The sequence below is a fragment of the Amborella trichopoda genome, chromosome 13, assembly GCF_054954075.1.
Source record: "Amborella trichopoda isolate Santa Cruz 75 chromosome 13, AtrichopodaSantaCruz75HAP2 v2.0, whole genome shotgun sequence".
NCBI lineage: Eukaryota > Viridiplantae > Streptophyta > Magnoliopsida > Amborellales > Amborellaceae > Amborella > Amborella trichopoda.
Window position 1 is genome coordinate 22,470,272 of NC_142348.1, and position 19,729 is coordinate 22,490,000.

Sequence of the window (19,729 nt, forward strand, 5' to 3'; positions counted from 1 at the left end):
AATAATGATCGAAATACCCCTTGAAACTTTCAGGGATATTTGATAATTTTATTTTATTGAAAATATTTTTTAATATTTTTAACTAGTGCTAGTTTAATAGAGGATTGAATGCTCAAAATTTGGTGCCAAAATAGCTTATAGAAAACAAATTAAAAATAAAATAGTGTAGCGACGTGACTTTGTGATTGGGGCAATCTTAACCCTCCATTCAGAATGAAGGGTTGGATAAAAGGAAGTATATAAGTTTTTTCTTGTCGAGGAAGCATAGAAATCTTGCCTATATATATATATATATATATATATATATAACAGATATTACAAGACGCCTATAGGCAAAAATGAAAAGTGATTTTGTCTACCTTATCACCATTCAAACTTCATCGTACGGTCACAGTTGTCCAGTAGTGTTTCAATTTGCATATTTTTTTTACTAATCGAAATAATTTAAAATTTGGAACGTGTGTACATCTTAATAAAACGCGCTTAATAAAAATATTAAAAAAATAATTCGTAAAATATAAATTGACCAAAATAACCCCAAAGCTGCAAATTTTAAATAATTTGGATTTGCAAAAAAAAAAAGAAAATTGAAATACTGCCGGATAATTGTGACCATGCGCTAAAGTTTGGATGATGATGAGGGCAAATGAAATCACTGTTCATTGTCTCCTATAGGCGTTGCGTGGTGTTTTCTTATATATATATAGACAAAAATGAACAATGATTTTACCTATGTTCAGCACCGTGTAAAGTTCATCACACTATCATAGTTGTCGGACAGTGTTTCATTTTTCTTTTTTTTTTATAAATCAAAATAATTTGAAATTTGGAGCTTGTATTCATAAAAAATAAAAAAATCTAAAAAATATATATAAAAAAATAAATCGAAAAATATTATTTGACAAAATACCCCTGAAAATTTACGGGGGTATTTTGGTTAATTTATATTTTACAAAAAATCTTTCATAATTTTATTAGATGCGCCTCAATAAGATATACACATGCTCCAAATTTCATATCATTCCAAGTTACAGAAAAAAAAAAGAAAAATGGCACAATATTGAACAATCGTGACCATACGATAAAATTTGGACGGTTATGAGCATAGGCGAAGTCATTGTTCATTTGCACCTATAGGTGTTGGGAAGATATATATATATATATGTGTGTGTGTGTGTGTGTGAGAAATGTTTTTATGCTTCCCCTACAACATAGAAGTTCTATCCTCCCCCTATTATCCAGCCGTCCAATTTTGATCAAGAGAGCCACTCACCGTTTGATCTTAGATCCAATGTCTCAGGGTATTTTATTTTTAATTTTTTTAATACAAATTGTATGAATATGAAATTTGGTATGTGCCATCTTCTCATTGAGGGGCACCTATAAAAAGTACTAAATATAATTTTTTGAATAAAAAATAAGGATCAAAATACCCCTTGAAAATTTCAGGGGTATTTGGTCATTTTATTTTATTGAAAATATTTTTTTTTATATTTTTTGTTAGTACGATTTTAATAGAGGAATGGACGTCCAAAATTTGGTGTCAAAATAGTGTATAGAAAGACTTTTAAAAATAAAACAGTGTAGAGACGTGACATTGTAATTGAGGCAATCTTAGCCCTCCATTCAGAATGGATGGTTGGATAAAGGGAAGGATAGAACTTCTATGCTGTAGGAGAAGCATAGAAAGCTTGCCACACACACACACACACACACACACACACATATATATATATATATATATATATATATATATATATATATATATATATATATATATTTCTTCTCTATTATGTACTCGTAGAGTATTATTACTAAAACTACCAGAAGCTGTTCTTCTAAACAAATTTGTCATTTTATCTTAGTGTTCTTTCCTTGAGTCAACCAGAAATAGTCCCTGCACTTTATGGCCTTCCAGGCTCGCGGTGGTCTTTGGGTCACAGCGACTTTAGGTATGTTCACCAGATAAATGTACAAATTAGTTCAGTTTTCTACTGAATAAACTCGACTTCGATACCATAAATAGCGGAAGCATAAACATAAATAAGAAAGAGTAACATTCATAAGAATATTCATAAAAAGAAATAGCAACATTCATAAGATTAACATTCATATATAATAACCATGAACATAAGTATAAAACCAGAATAAAGATAGGCACTTACATGAAAGCTCGAAGTAGAGGTAAGAGGCAGAAAACAAAAAAAAAGCTCAAAATAGGGGTGAGAGGCAGAAAACAAACTTAAAGTACTCCTAATAAGTACTCAGGCTTACAACAATCACTCAGAAATTATAATCACTCAAATTTACAACAATCACTCAGAATACTAAAACCCTAGCTATGATATTCAGAAAGAAATCCCGAGTGTCTTCCTTCTGAGGCATGATCCTCCTTTTATAAAATAGAATGCATGTATTAGTGTATACATACACATTATATACGCACTTATCTACGCGTAAGGGTACATGTGTGTGCGCATATTAGTGTATATATACATCGATAATTGCATATAACTGATAGCAAGCAACTGTATACATATACGCAAAAAGATATGCATATACATATCGTAAATATACACACATCAATCCATACACACCACGCATGTATAATATACATATCTGTGAGTGTCAGTGTTAGTGTTAGTGTTTGTGTGAGTGTGTGTGAGTTGTGAGTGTGTCTAGGTGAGGGTGAGTGTGAGTGTGACTGGGAGTGGGAGTGTGAGTGTGAGTGTGTGAGTGTATGTGAGAGTGTGTGAATATGTGTGTGAGTGTGAGTGTGAGTGTGTGAGTGTATGTGAGAGTGTGAGTGTGCCAACGAGTGTGAGTGTGTGTGAATGTGTGAGTGTGTCAGTCTGTATGAGTGTGATTGTGTGAGTGAGTGTTAGTGTGAGTGTGAGTGTTAGTGTGAGTATGAGTGTGTGTGTATGAGTGTGAGTATGAGTGTGAGTGTGAGTGTGAGTATGAGTGTGTGTGAGAGAGTGTGGGTGGGAGTATGATTGTGCATGAGTGTGAGTGTGTGTGTAGTATATAAATCAATGTACATTTATACTAATAACTGTATAAACTGATAAATAATGTATATATCGTCATATATATCAATGTAAATAGAAATGAATATACTAATGCACTATATGTATACAGTTATGCACTTTACACATACACACATATCAGTATATACACAACATATATATACAGACATCACACACACATAATAATTATATATACAGTAGATAACTAATGTATTATATGGTTATATGCATCAGAAAATATAAATACACTGAAAACAATGGTATATATTGCTATACATCAATACGTACACAAATTGAACTAATAAATGTGTATATCATCGATAATAAGTATATACATGGTCTTATACATTAGTGTATATATAAGCCTTTTATATATATGCATATTAGTGTATTTATATACATTTCAATATACATATACACTACTAACTGTATAAACTGATAATAAATGTCTATATGGTCATACACGTCAGTGTATATAAAAATTTATGTATGCACTATCATTGCATAAGGGTGCATGTGCAAGCGCATATCAGTGTGAGTGTGAGTGTGAATGTGTATGTATGTGTGCGAGTGTGAGTGTGAATGTGAGTGTGAGTGTGAGTGCAAGTGTGAGTGCGTGTATATATGTGTAGTATATAAATCAATGTATATATACATTAATAAATGTATAAACTGATAATAAGTGTATATATAGTCATGTACATCAATATATATAGAAATGCATATAATAATGCACTGAAAATATACAATTGTACACTTTACACATACACACAAATCCGTATATATACATCGTATATATACAGACATCACACACACATATCAATGAATTTTTACACACTAGTAACTGTATATATGGTTGATAACAATTTATTGTATGGTTATATGCATCAGTATATATATAAACTCTGAAAACACTGATATATGTTGCTATACATCAATACATATACAAATTGAGCTAATAACTGCATATATCACTGATAATAGGTATATACTTAGTCTTATACAGTAATGTATATACAAACCCATTCTTATACATTAGTGAGTGTGAGTGTGAGTGTGTGTGTGTTAAGAACAAGTTACTTAATAAAATTGCAAATCGCAACTAAAGCTCCAAAAAATTCACTCCATATTTACATGAAAGAAGCAAGAGTTTGTGTGTTAAGAAAAAGTTACTTAATACAATTGCAAACCACAACTAAATCTCTAGAAAATTCACTCCGTATTTGCATAAAAGAAGAAAGAGCAGTACTATACATGAGAAGAAAGAACCATTAAGCAAATCAAGCTTGCAAGATCAAGATCTCAAATATCAAATAACGTAAAGAAATCCACCTTCATGTTAAGTTGCTTTCCTGCTTGTTGATTTAAAAGAAAACTCGATGAAGATGAAGCTCATCAATATTAATAAAAATAAGTACAAATAAGAAAAAAATTTAAATGGTCTATCACAAATGGGTATTTAGCATAGCCAATTCATCAAGAGAAGATACCCATTCTTAAGCCTAATTCTATACAGAGTAATAATGAATTTTGCCTAGGCTTATCATATTAGAGGTGATAGTTATATATCTGTGAGTGAGTGTGAGTGTGTGTGAGTTTGAGTGTGAGTGTGAGTGCGAGTGCGAGTGCGAGTGAGTGTGAGTGTGAGTGTGAGTGTGTGTGTGTGTGTGAGTGCGTGTGTATATGTGAGTGTACGTGTGAGTGTGAGTGCGTGTGCAAGTGTGAATGCGTGTGCGTAAATGTGAGTGTGAGTGCGTGTGTGTAGTATATAAATCAATGTACATATACGTTAATAAATGTATAAACTGATAATAAGTTTATATATGATCATATACATCAATATATATAGAAATGTATATATTAATGCACTGTATATAAACAATTATGCACTTTACACATACACACAAATCCGCACGTATACATCGTATATATACAAACGTCACACACACACACATGCACATATCAATGTATTTTTACACATTAGTAACTGTATATATATTGAATAACTAATGTATTGTATGGCTATATGCATCAGTATATATATATATATACACTCTGAAAACAATGGTATATATTGTTATACATCAATACATACGCAAATTGAGCTAATAACGGTATATATCGCTGATAATAAATATATACATGGTCATATACCTTAGTGTGAGTGTGAGTATGTGTGTGTTTGGTGTGCATATGTGTGTGTGTTAAGAAAAAGTTACATAATAAAATTGCAAACCACAAGTAAACCATCAGAAAATTCACACCATATTTGCATGAAAGAAGTAAGAGCAGTAATACTATACTAGAGAAGAAAGAACCATTAAGCAAATCAAGCTAGCAAGATGAAGATATCAAATATCGAATAACGTAAGGAGATCCGCCTTAATGACAAGTTGCATCAAGCTTGTTAATTTACAAGAAAACTCGATGAAGATGAAGCTCATCAATAATAATAAAAACAAGTACAAATAAGATAAGAAATTAACAAGAATTATCACAATTGCGTATTTAGCATACCCAATTCATCAAGAGAAAAAACCCATTCTTATGCTTAATTCTATACAAAGTAATATGGAATTTCGCCGAGGCATATCAGATTAGAGGTGAGTTTGAGTGTGAGTGTGAGTGTGAGCGTGAGCGTGAGTATGAATGTGAGTGTGAGCATGAGCATGAGTGTGTGTGTGAGTGCGAGGAGTGTGAGTGTGAGTGCTAGTGCGAGTGTGAGTGTGTGTGAGTGCGAGTGTGTGTGTGTGTATGTATGAGTGTGAGTGTGAATGTGAGTATGAGAGCGTGTATTTGTAATATATAAATCAACGTACGTATACGTTAATAAAGGTATAAACTAATAATAAGTGTATAGATGGTCATATACATCAATGTATATAGAAATATATATACTAATGCATTCTATATATACAGTTATGCACTTTATACATACACAAAAATCCGTATATACACATCGTATATATATAGACATCACACACACACACATATCAATGTATTTTTACACCATAGAAATTGTATCTATAGCAAATAAGTAATGTATTATATAGTTATATACATCACTATATATATATATCCTCTGAAAACAATGGTACGTTTTGCTATACATCAATACATATACAAATTGAGCTAATAACTGTATATATCACTGATAATAAGTATACACATGGTCTAATACATTCGTGTAAATATTAACCCTTTATACATATGTATATAAGTGTATGTATATACATTTCAATATACACACACTAATAACTGTATAAACTGATAATAAGTATCTATATGGTCATACATATCAATGTATATAGAAATGTATATATGCACTATCAATGCGTAAAGATGCATGTACGTACGATATCAGTGTGAGTGTGAGTGTGTGTGTACGTATGTGTGAGTGTGAGTGTAAGTGTGAGTGAAAGTGTGAGTGTGAGTGTGAGTATGATGCATGTGTGTGTGTGTATGTATAGTATATAAATCAGTATACATTATACATTAATAAATATAAAAACTGATAATAAGTGTATACATCAATATATATAGAAATGTATATAGTAATGCACTGAAAATTTATCGTTATGCACTTTACATATACACACAAATACGTGTATACACATTGTATATATACAGACATCACACACACACCCACATATCAATGTATTTTTACACACTGATAACTGTATATATAGCTAATAACTAATGTGTTGTATGGTTATATGCATCAGTATATATATATACCCTGAAAACAATGGTATGTACTGCTATACATCAATACATACACAAATTGAGCTAATAACTGTATATATCACTGATAATAGGTATATACATGGTCTTATACAGAAGCGTATATACAAACCCATTCTTATATATTAGTGGGAGTGTGAGTGTGAGTGTGTGTGTGTGTACAGGCTGTGTATCTTAAGAAAAAGTAAATAAAATTGCAAACCACAAGTAAAGCTTCAAAAAATTCACTCCATAGTTGAATGAAAGAAGCAAGAGATTGTGTGTGTTAAGAAAACATTACTTAATAAAATTGCAAACCACAAGTAAAGCTCTATAAAATTCATTCCGTATTTGCATTAAAGACGAAAGAGCAATACCATACTAGAGAAGAAAGAACCATTAAGGAAATCAAGCGTGCAAGATCAAGATCAAGATCTTAAATATCGAATAACGGAAAGAGATCCGCCTCGATGATAAGATCTTTCATGCTTCTTAATTTACAAGAAAACTTGATGAAGATGAAGCTCATCAATATTAATAAAAAGAAGTACAAATAAGAAAAAAAATTTACATGGACTATCACAATTGGGAAAGAAGAAATTGTATGTATCACTGATAATAGGTATATATACATGGTCTTATACAGTAGTGTATATACAAACCCATACTTATATATTTGTGCGAGTGCGAGTGTGAGTGTGAGTGTGTATATCAATGTATATATACATTGATAACTATATATAATTGATAGCAAGCAATTGTATACATAAACGCATAAACATATAAGTATATACATATCGTATATATACACACATCAATCCATACACAACACGCATATATGTGTAACATATATCTGTGAGTGCGAGTGTAAGTTGTGAGTGTGAGTATGTGTGTGTGTGAGTCTGTGTGAGTGTGTGTTAGTGTGTATGAATGTGTGTGTGTGTAAGTGTGAAGGTGTACATGTGTGAGTACGAGTGTTGAGTGTGAGTGTGTGAGTATGTGTGAGCGTGTGTGAGTGTGTGTGTGAGTGTGAGTGTGAGTGTGAGTGAGTGTGAGTGTGAGTGTGAGTGTGAACGTGTATGTGTGTGAGTGTGAGTGTGTGAGTTTGAGAGTGTGCGTGTGAATGTGAGTGTGTGAGTGTGAGTGTGAGTGTGAGTTGAGTGTGTGTGAGTGAGTGTGAGTTGTGAGTGTGTGTGAGTGTGAGTGTGAGTTGTGATTGTGAGTGTGTGTGTGTGTGTACACGTGAGTGTGTGAATGTGTGAGTGCAAGGGTGTGTGTGACTCTGATAGTGAATGTGATCGTGACTGTGACTGTGTGAGAGTGTGAGTGTGAGTGTGTGTGAGTGTGAGTGTGAGTGTGAGTGTGTGTGCGCGTGTGAGTGTGTGAGTGTGAGTGTGAGTGTGAGTGTGAGTGTGAGTGTGAATGTGTGTGTGCGTGTGTGTTAAGAAAAAGTTACTTAATGAAATTGGAGACAAGTAAAGCTCCAAAAAATTCACTCCATATTTGCATAAAAGAAGCAAGAGTGTGTGTGTTAAGAAAAGTTACATAATAAAATTGCAAACCACAAGTAAAGCTCCAGAAAATTCACTTGTTATTTGCATGAAAGAAGAAGTATTATATTAAAGAAGAAAGAACCATTAAGCAAATCAAGTTTTCAAAATCAAGATCGCAAAAACAGGCATAAACATAGTAGTATATATATATCGTATATATACACACATCAGTCCATACACAACATGCATATATGTGTAATATATATATCTGTGAGTGTGAGTGTGTGTGAGTGTGAGTGAGTGTTAGTGTGAATGTGAGTGTGAGTGTGAGTGTGAGTGTGAGTGTGAGTGAGTGTGAGTGTGAGTGTGAGTGTGAGTGAGTGTCAGTGTCAGTGTCAGTGTCAGTGTCAGTGTCAGTGTGACTGTGACTGTGAGTGAGTGTGAGTGTGAGTGTGAGTGTGAGTGTCAGTGTGAGTGTCAGTGTTAGTGTTAGTGTCAGTGTCAATGTGAGTGTGAGTGTCAATGTATGTATTAGTGTATACATACACAGTATATATGAACCTATCAACGTGTAAGGGTACATGTGCGTGTGTATATCAGTGTATATATACATTGATAACTATATATAATTGATAGCAAGCAATTGTATACATAAACGCATAAACATATAAATATATACATATCGTATATATACACACATCAGTCCACACACAACACACATATATGTGTAGCATATATATGTGAGTGTGAGTGTAAGTTGTGAGTGTGAGTCTGTGTGAGTGTGTGTTAGTGTATGAGTGTGTAAGTGTGAAAGTGTGTGTGTGTGAGTGCGAGTGTGAGTGTGAGTGTGTGAGTATGTGTGAGCGTGTGTGAGTGGGTGTGTGAGTGTGAGTGTGAGTGTGAGTGTGAGCGAGTGTGAGTGTGAGTGAGTGTGAGCATGAGTGTGTGTGTGAGTGAGTGTGTGAGTTTGTGTGTGCGTGTGAATGTGAGTGTGTGTGTGAGTATGAGTTGTGAGTGTGAGTGTGTGTGTGAGTGTGTGTGCGTGTGTGTGTGAATGTGTGAGTGTGCGAGTGTGTGTGACTCTGACTGTGACCGTGACTGTGACTGTGTGTGAGTGAGTGTGAGTGTGTGTGAGTGTGAGCGTGAGTGTGTGTGTGCGCGTGTGAGCGTGTGTGTAAATGTGAGCGTGAGTGTTTGCGTGTGTTTTAAGAAAAAGTTACTTAATGAAATTGGAAACAAGTAAAGCTCCAAAAATATCACTCCATATTTGCATAAAAGAAGCAAGAGTGTGTGTGCCAAGAAAAGTTACATAATAAACTTGCAAACCACAAGTAAAGCTCAAGAAAATTCACTTCTTATTTGCATGAAAGAAGAAGTATTATATTAAAGAAGAAAGAACCATTAAGCAAATCAAGTTTTCAAGATCAAGATCGCAAAAACAGGCATAAACATATTAGTATATACATATCGTATATATACACACATTCGTCCATACACAACATGCATATATGTGTAATATATATATCTGTGAGTGTGAGTGTGTGTGAGTGAGTGTGAGTGTGAGTGTGAGTGTGAGTGTGAGTGTGAGTGTGTATGTGAGTGAGTGTGTGTGAGTGTGTGCGTGTGTATGTGAGTGAGTGTGTGAGTGTAAGTGTAAGGGAGAGTGTGAGTGTGAGTGTGTGTGTAGCATATAAATCAGTATACATATACGTTAATAACAGTATAAACTGAAAAGTAATGTATATATCGTCATATATGTCAATGTATATAGAAATGTATATATTGATGCTTTGTATATATACAGTTATGCACTTTGCACATACACATACACACATATCAGTATATTCACATCGTATATATACAGACATCACACATACATATCAATGTATTTTTTACAAACTAATAACTGTATATAAAGCAAATAGCTAATGTTTTGTTTGGTTATCTGCATCAGTATAAATATATATACATTGAACATAATGGTATATATTGTTATAAATCAATACGTAGACAAATTGAGCTCAATACTGTGTATATCACTGATAATAAGTACATACATGGGTCTTATACATTAGTATATATATAAACCTTTTATAGATATGCATATGAGTGTGCGTATATACATTTCAGTGTACATATACACTAATAACTGTATAAGCTGATAATAAGTGTCTATAAGGTCATTTATATCAGTGTATATAGAAATGTATATATGTACTATCAATACGTAAGGGTGCATGTGTGTGCGCATATCAGTGTGTACATGACTGATAGCAAGTTTATACATATACGCATAAACATATCAGTATATACATATCGAAAATAAATCGTTTTTATTTTGAAAATCAAATGAAAAAATTGGATAAAAAATACGAATTGGTAAAAATACTTCATATAAAGATATCGCTAATATATCGGATTAGGCTAAAAAAATCAGAGTAAAAAAATCGGATAAATTTATCATATTAGAAATTTTGAAATTCTAAAAAATAAAAATTTTGTCAAAGCCATCAATTACTAATTCATCTATAAAAACTTTACTAAACTAATATAATTAAGTCAATTAATTTAGATGTCTTGTGACTCTCATCCAATATTAAATACATAATTAATTAGTATATACCAAAAAAAGTACCATATAAATCTACCAATTAAATACTTTAAGAAACATCACACTTACTTATTACATACAAAAACAAATATATATACTATAAATTTATTTATTAAATACTTAAACATAACTCCTACTTAGCAGGTACAAAAAAATAAACACACGACTTTTGTTTTGTCACGACAGTTATTTAATTATGGTATGGTGTCTATGGTCACTCCATAACTATGGTTAAAGTTTTATAAATTTCTTTAGTTGGAAGAAGTTCATATAAATTTGGGATTTACATCTATGTTTACTGTGTAAAGAGAAGAAGAAGAACGACGAAGGAAAGGAAGAGAAAAAAATATGGCTCGGCTCATAACCATTAGGGTTTATAGCAAGAAGAAAGAAGAAGAAAATAGTTTTCACAAACCCTAATGGAAGGGGCCGCCCTAAGTGATTTTTAGAGAGAGAAAAGAAAGAACCCTAATGGAAGAGGCCTTAACTGATTTTTAGAGAGAGAAAAGGAAGATGGGATGCTGATTTAGGAAGATGAAAAGATGATTTGGGATAATTTGAAAAGGGTTTTTCTCTCTGATTTGGGATAGTTTGAAGAGGGTTTTTCATTTTCTTGAGGAAATAGACCTGAAGGATTAAGTTTGGGGAACTAATCTTATATGTACAATTGCTTGCTCCTGTAACTTTACAATTTAAACAATCAACAATAAAATATTGATTACTTGGTCCTGTAGTCACACTCTCTGCATCTTATTTATCAGTAAAAAATTATGCTTTGAGCTTTAATTTGTGCCATTAACAGTATTTTCATAAAAGTAAATATTAATACACTGTATATATACAGTTATGTACTTTACACATACACAAACATCACACACACATCAATATATTTTTCACACACTAGTAATTGTATATATAGCCGATAACTAATGTATTCTATGCTTATATACATCAATACATAAACATATAGAGCTGATAACTGTACATATCACTGATAATAAGTATATACATGGCCCTATACATTAGTGTATCTATAAACCCATTCCTATACATTAGTGTGAGTGTGAATGTGAGAGTGAGTGTGAGTGTGAGTGTGTGTGTGTGTGTGTGTGGTGCATGTGTGTGCAAAGAAAAAGTTCCTTAATAAAATTGCAAAAAGACAAGTAAAGCTCCCGAAAATTAACTCCATATTTGCATGAAAAAAGCAAGAGTGTGTGTGTGTTAAGAAAAAGTTACTTAATAAAATTGCAAGCCACAAGTAAAGCTCTAGAAAATTCACACTATATTTGCATGAAAGAAGCAAGAGCAATACTATAATAGAGAAGAAAGAACCATCAAGCAAATCAAGCTTGCAATATCAAGATCTCAAATAACGAATAACGTAAAGAGATCCGCCTCTATGATAAGTTGCTTTCGTGCTTGTTGATTTACAAGAAAACTCAATGAAGATGAAGCTCATCAATAATAATAAAAAACAAGTACAAATAAGATAAAAAATTTACATGGACTATCACAATAGGGTATTCAACATACCCAATTCATCAAGAGAAGAAACCCATTCTTATATCTAATTTTTTACAAAGTAATAAGGAATTTCGCAATTGCATATTTGATTACAAGTGATAGTATATATATTTGTGAGTGTGAGTGTGTGTGAGTGTGAGTGTGAGTGTGTGTAAGTGTCAATGTCAGTGTGAGTGCGAGTGAGAGTGAGAGTGCTAGTGCGAGTGTGAGTGTGAGTGTAAGTGTGTGTGTGTGTGTATGAGTGAGTGAGTGTGAGTGTGAGTGTGAGGGTGAGGGTGAGGGTGAGAGTGAGTATGACAGTGAGTGTGTGTAGTATATAAATCAGTGTACATATACGTTAATAAAGGTATATAGTAATAATAAGTGTATATATGGTCATATACATCAACGTATATATTAATGTATTGTATATATATAGTTATGCACTTTACACATACACACAAATCCGTATATACACATCATATAAATACAGACATCACACACATATCAATGTATTTGTACATACTAATAATTGTATATATAGCTTATAACTAATGTATTATATGGTTATATGCATCAGTATATATATACTCAGAAAAGAATGGTATATATTGATATACATCAATACGTACACAAATTGAGCTAATAACTATATATATCACTGATAATAAGTACACATATGGTCTTATATATTAGTGTATATATAAACCCAATACAGATATGCACATGAGTGAGTATATACATATCAGTGTACATAAACACCAATAACTGTATAAACTGATAAGATGTGTTCATAGGGTCATACATATCAATGTATATAGGAATGTACGTATGCCCTATCAATGCGTAAGGGTGCATGTGTGGGCGCATATCAGTGTATATATAACTGATAGGAAGTTTATACATACACACAAAAACATATCAGTATATACATATCGTAATTATATATATATGTAAAGTGCTAATAAATGTCTATATGGTCATATATATCTATATAGTATGCATGTATTAGTGCAAACATATACCGTACATACGCACTTATCAATGCGTAAGGGTGCATGTGCGTGCACGTATCATTATATACATGCATTGATAATTGTATATAACTCATAGCAAACAACTGTATATATAAATGCATAAACATATCATAGTATATATACACACATCAGTCCATACACAACATGTGTATAAGTGTACTATATATCTGAGTGTGAATGTGAGCATGAGCGTGAATGTGTGAGAGTAAGCGTGTGTGTGTATGAGTACGCGTGTGTGAGTGTGTGTGAGTGTATGAGTGTGAGTGTGAGTGTGAGTGTGAGTGTGAGTGTGTGTGAGTGTGTTCATGTGAGTGTGAGTGTGAGTGTGTGTGAGTGTGAGTGTGTGTGTGTGTGTCTGAGTGTGAGAGTGAGTGTGAGTGTGAGTGTGAGGGTGAGAGAGAGTGAGTGAGAGTGAGTGTGAGTGTGAATGTGAGTGTGAGTGTGTGTGTGTGTATGTGGTGTGTGTTAAGAAAAAGTTACTTAATGCAATTGCCAACCACAAGTAATACTCTTGAAAATTCACTCCATATTTGCATGAAAGAAGATGGAGTGTGTGTGTTAAGAAACAGTTACTTAATAAAGAGTGTGTGTGTGTTAAGAGTGTGTATTAAGAAAAATTTACTTAATAAAATTGCAAACCACAAGTAGAGTTTCAGAAAATTCACTCCATTTTTGCATGAAAGAAGCAAGATAAGTACAATACTAGAGAAGAAAGAACCATTAATCAAATCAAGCTTGCAAGATCAAGATCACAAATATCGAATAATGTAAAGAGATCCATCTCGATGATAAGTTGCTTTAATGCTTGTTGCTTTACAAGAAAACTCGATGAAGATGAAGCTCATCAATAATAATAAAAACAAGTACAAATAAGACAAAATTTAGATGGACTATCACAATTGGGTATTTAGCATACCCAATTCACCAAGAGAAGAAACCCATTTTTATGCCTAATTCTATACAAATTAATATACAATTTTGCCTAGGCTTATCTGATTAGAGGTGATAGCTAGAACAAATAATTCTTTAAGGTCTGAATTTATCACAGTTTGGAAAATTGTATAAGGAAAAATCATTCAAATGGAAGATAATGATTCGAATGGAAAGAATTGAGAGGAAAATAATAAAAAAGGAGAGGTGGGGGGAAATATGTCCATTTACCTTATTGGCTGCAATAGCCACCTGTGCATTCATATACACAGTAATGTATGTGTACGCTAATAACAGTAGAAACTGATAATAAGTGTATATATGTTCATATATATCAGTGTACATAAAAATGTATATATGCGCTATCAATGTGTAAGGGTGCATATGTGTGCGCATTTCAGTGTATATATAACTGATAGCTAGTTTAAACATACACGTATAAACATATCAGTATATATATAGACACACTGTTTATATATACTTATATATAAACTGTTAATATATGTTTATATGATCATATATTTCAGTGTATAAAGAAGGCATGTATAAGTGTATGCATGCACAATATATACGCACTTATCAACGCGTATGGGTGCATGTGTGTGCACATATCAGTATATATATAAATATATATATATATATATATATATATATATATATATATATATATATATATATATATATATATATATAAATATATATATATATGTATATATATATATATATATATATATATATATATATTGATAATTGTATACTACTGATAGCAAGCAACTGTATACATACACGCATAAACATATCAATATATGTATCTCGTATATATACACACAACAGTCCATACACAACACGCATATATGTGTAGTATATATCTGTGAGTGTGAGTGTAACTGTGACAGTGATTGTGACTGTGAGTGTAACTATGACAGTGATTGTGACTGAGTGTGAGTTATGAGTGTTAGTGTGTGCGTGAGTGTGTGTGTGTGTGAGTGTGTGTGAATGTGTGAGTGTGTAAGTCTATGTGAGTGTGAGTGTGAGTGTGAGTGTGAGTGTGAGTGTGAGTGTGTGTGTGTGTGTGTGTGAGTATGAGTGTGTGTGTGTGTGAGTGTGAGTGTGAGTGTGAGTGTGAGTGTGTGAGTGTGATTGTGAGTGCGAGTGTGAGTGTGAGTGTGAGTGTGAGTGTGAATATGAGTGTGAGTGTGTGAGCTTGTGTGAACGAGTGTGATTGTGAGTGTGTGCGTGAGTGTGAGTGTGAGTGTGAGTCAGTGAAAGTGAGAGTGAGCGTGACAGTGAGTGTGTGTGTGTGCATGAGTATGAGTGTGAGTGTGAGTGGGTGTATGAGTGTGTGAGTGTGGGTGTGTGTGAGTGCGAGTGTGAAAGTGAGTGTGAGTGTGTGTGAGTGTGAGTGTGTATGTGTGAGTGTGGGTGTGTGAGTGTGTATGTGGGTGTGGGTGTGGGTGTGGGTGTGAGTGTGAGTGTGAGTGTAAGTGTGAGTGTGAGTGTGTGTGCGAGTGTGAGTGGGAGTGTGAGTGTGTGTGCGAGAGTGTGTGTGAGTGTGTGCCTATGTGAGTGTGTGAGTGTGTGCGTATAGAAATGTATATACACAATCAATGCGCAAAGGTGCATGTGCGTGCGCATATCAGTGTATATATAACCGATAGCAAGTTTAAACATACATGCATAAACATATCAACATATGCATATAGTATATATGAACACCATATAAAAATATAAATTACAAATAAGTGTCTATAAGGTCATATACATCTATGTTTATAGAATGTATGTATTAGTGTATACATACACAGTATATATGAACCTATCAACGTGTAAAAGTGCATGTGCGTGTGTATATCAGTGAATATATACATTGATAACTATATATAATTGATAATAAGCAATTTTATACATAAACGCATAAACATATAAGTATATACATATCGTATATATACATACATCAGTCCATACACAACACACATATATGTGTAGCATATATCTGTGAGTGAGTGTAAGTTGTGAGTGTGAGTGTGCGTGAGTGTGAGTCTGTGTGAGTGTGTGTTAGTGTGTATGAGTGTGTGTGTAAGTGTGAAAGTGTGTGTGTGAGTACGAGCATGAGTGTGAGTGTGTGAGTATGTGTGAGCGTGTGTGTGTGTGTGTGTGAGTGTGAATGAGTGTGAGCGTGAGTGTGTGTGAGTGTGTGTGTGAGTTGTGAGTGTGCGTGTGAATGTGAGTGTGTGTAAGTGTGAGTTGTGAGTGTGAGTGCGCGTGTGAGTGTGTGTGCCTGTGTGTGAATGTGTGAGTGTGTGTGTGACTCTGATAGTGACTGTCACCGTGACTGTGACTGTGTGTGAGTGCGTGTGAGCGTGTGTGAGTGTGAGTGTGAGTGTGAGTGTGTGTGTGAGTGTGTGTGTGCGCGTGTGAGTGTGTGTGTGAGTGAGTGTGAGTGTGAGTGTGAGTGTGAGTGCGAGTGCAAGTGTGAGTGTGAGTGTAAGTGTGAGTGTGAGTGTGAGTGTGAGTGTGATTGTGTATGTGTGCGTGTGTGTTAAGAAAAAGTTAATGAAATTGGAAACAACAATTAAAGCTCCAAAAAATTCACTTCATATTTGCATAAAAGAAGCAAGAGTGCGTGTGTCAAGAAAAGTTACATAATAAACTTGCAAACCACAAGTAAAACTCCAGAAAATTCACTGCTTATTTGCATGAAAGAAGAAGTACTATATTAAAGAAGAAAGAACCATTAAGCAAATCAGGTTTTCAAGATCAAGATCGCAAAAACAGGCATAAACATATTAGTATATACATATCGTATATATACACACATCAGTCCATACACAACATGCATATATGTGTAATACATATATCTGTGAGTGTGAGTATGTGTGAGTGTGAGTGTGAGTGAATGTGAGTGTGAGTGTGAATGTGAGTGTGAGTGTGAGTGAGTGTGAGTGTGAGTGTGAGTGTGAGTGTGAGTGTGAGTGTGAGTGTGAGTGTCAGTGTCACTGTGACTGTGAGTGTGAGTGTGAGTGTGAGTGTGAGTGTGAGTGTGAGTGTGAGTGTCAGTGTCAGTATCAGTGTCAGTGTCAGTGTCAGTGTCAGTGTGTGTGTGTATGTGAGTAAGTGTGTGTGAGTGTGTGTGCGTGTGTGTATGTGAGTGAGTGTGTGAGTGTAAGTGTAAGGGAGAGTGTGAGTGTGAGTGTGTGTGTAGCATATAAATCAATATACATATACGTTAATAACAGTATAAACTGATAAGTAATGTATATATCGTCATATATGCCAATGTATATAGAAATGTATATACTGATGCATTGTATATATACAGTTATGCACTTTGCACATACACATACACATACACATATCAGTATATTCACATCGTATATATACAGACATCACACATACATATCAATGTATTTTTTACAAACTAAAAACTGTATATAAAGCAAATAGCTAATGTTTTGTTTGGTTATATGCATCAGTATAAATATATGTACATTGAACATAATGGTATATATTGTTATAAATCAATACGTAGACAACTTGAGCTCAATACTGTATATATCACTGATAATAAGTACATACATGGGTCTTATACATTAGTGTATATATAAACCTTTTATAGATATGCATATGAGTGTGCGTATATACCTTTCAGTGTACATATACACTAATAACTGTATAAGCTGATAATAAGTGTCTATAAGGTCATTTATATCAGTGTATATAGAAATGTATATATGCACTGTCAATACGTAAGGGTGCATATGTGTGCGCATATCAGTATGTACATGACTGATAGCACGTTTATACATACACGCATAAACATATCAGTATATACATATCGAAAATAAATCGTTTTTAATTTGAAAATCAGATGAAAAAATTGGATAAAAAATACGGATTGGTAAAAATACTTCATATAAAGATATCGCTAATATATCGGATTAGGCTAAAAAAATCAGAGTAAAAAAATCGGATAAATTTATCATATGAGAAATTTTGAAATTCTAAAAAATAAAAATTTTGTCAAAGCCATCAATTACTAATTCATCTATAAAAACTTTACTAAACTAATATAATTAAGTCAATTAATTTAGATGTCTTGTGACTCTCATCCAATATTAAATACATAATTAATTAGTATATACCAAAAAAAGTACCATATAAATCTACCAATTAAATACTTTAAGAAACATCACACTTACTTACAAAAACAAATAAATATACTATAAATTTATTTATTAAATACTTAAACATAACTCCTACTTAGCAGGTACCAAGAAATAAACACACGATTTTTGTTTTGTCACGACATTTATTTAATTATGGTATGGTGTCTATGGTCACTCCATAACTATGGTTAAAGTTTTATAAATTTCTTTAGTTGGAAGAAGTTCATATAAATTTGGGATTTACATCTATGTTTACTGTGTAAAGAGAAGAAGAAGAACGACGAAGGAAAGGAAGAGAAGAAAATATGGCTCGGCTCATAGCCATTAGGGTTTATAGCAAGAAGAAAGAAGAAGAAAATAGTTTTCATAAACCCTAATGGAAGGGGCCGCCCTAGGTGAATTTTAGAGAGAGAAAAGAAAGAACTCTTATGGAAGAGGCCTTAACTGATTTTTAGAGAGAGAAAAGGAAGATGGGATGCTGATTTAGGAAGATGAAAAGCTGATTTGGGATAGTTTGAAAAGGGTTTTTCTCTCTGATTTGGGATAGTTTGAAGAGGGCTTTTCATTTTCTTGAGGAAACAGAGCTGAAGGATTAAGTTTGGGGATCTAATCCTATATGTACAATTGCTTGCTCCTGTAACTTTACAGTTTACACAATCAACAATAAAATATTGATTACTTGGTCCTGTAGTCACACTCTCTGCATCTTATTTATCAGTAAAAAATTATGCTTTGAGCTTTAATTTGTGCCATTAACAGTATTTTCATAAAAGTAAATATTAATACACTGTATATATACAATTATGTACTTTACACATACACAAACATCACACACACATCAATGTATTTTTCACACACTCGTAATTGTATATTTAGCCGATAACTAATGTATTCTATGCTTATATACATCAATACATAAATATATAGAGCTGATAACTGTATATATCACTGATAATAAGTATATACATGGCCTTATACATTAGTGTATATATAAACCCATTCCTATACATTAGTGTGAGTGTGAGTGTGAGAGTGAGTGTGAGTGTGAGTGTGAGTGTGAGTGTGAGTGTGTGTGTGTGTGTGTGGTGCATGTGTGTGTGTAAAGAAAAAGTTCCTTAATAAAATTGCAAAAACACAAGTAAAGCTCCAGAAAATTAACTCCATATTTGCATGAAAGAAGCAAGCGTGTGTGTGTGTTAAGAAAAAGTTACTTAATAAAATTGCAAGCCACAAGTAA

At 33.2% G+C, this 19,729-nt stretch overlaps 1 long non-coding RNA gene across 6 annotated transcripts in view; it reads right to left on the minus strand.

Moving 5' to 3' along the window:
* Positions 1 to 2,075: 2,075 nt before the first annotated feature.
* LOC148779084 (uncharacterized) overlaps positions 2,076 to 19,729 on the minus strand; it is an 85,088-nt gene continuing 67,434 nt past the window's right edge. For all 6 annotated transcript variants that reach the window (XR_016048221.1, XR_016048216.1, XR_016048212.1 and 3 more), the window contains one exon: positions 2,076 to 2,392. This is a non-coding gene — a long non-coding RNA (uncharacterized LOC148779084). The remainder of the gene's footprint in view (positions 2,393 to 19,729) is intronic.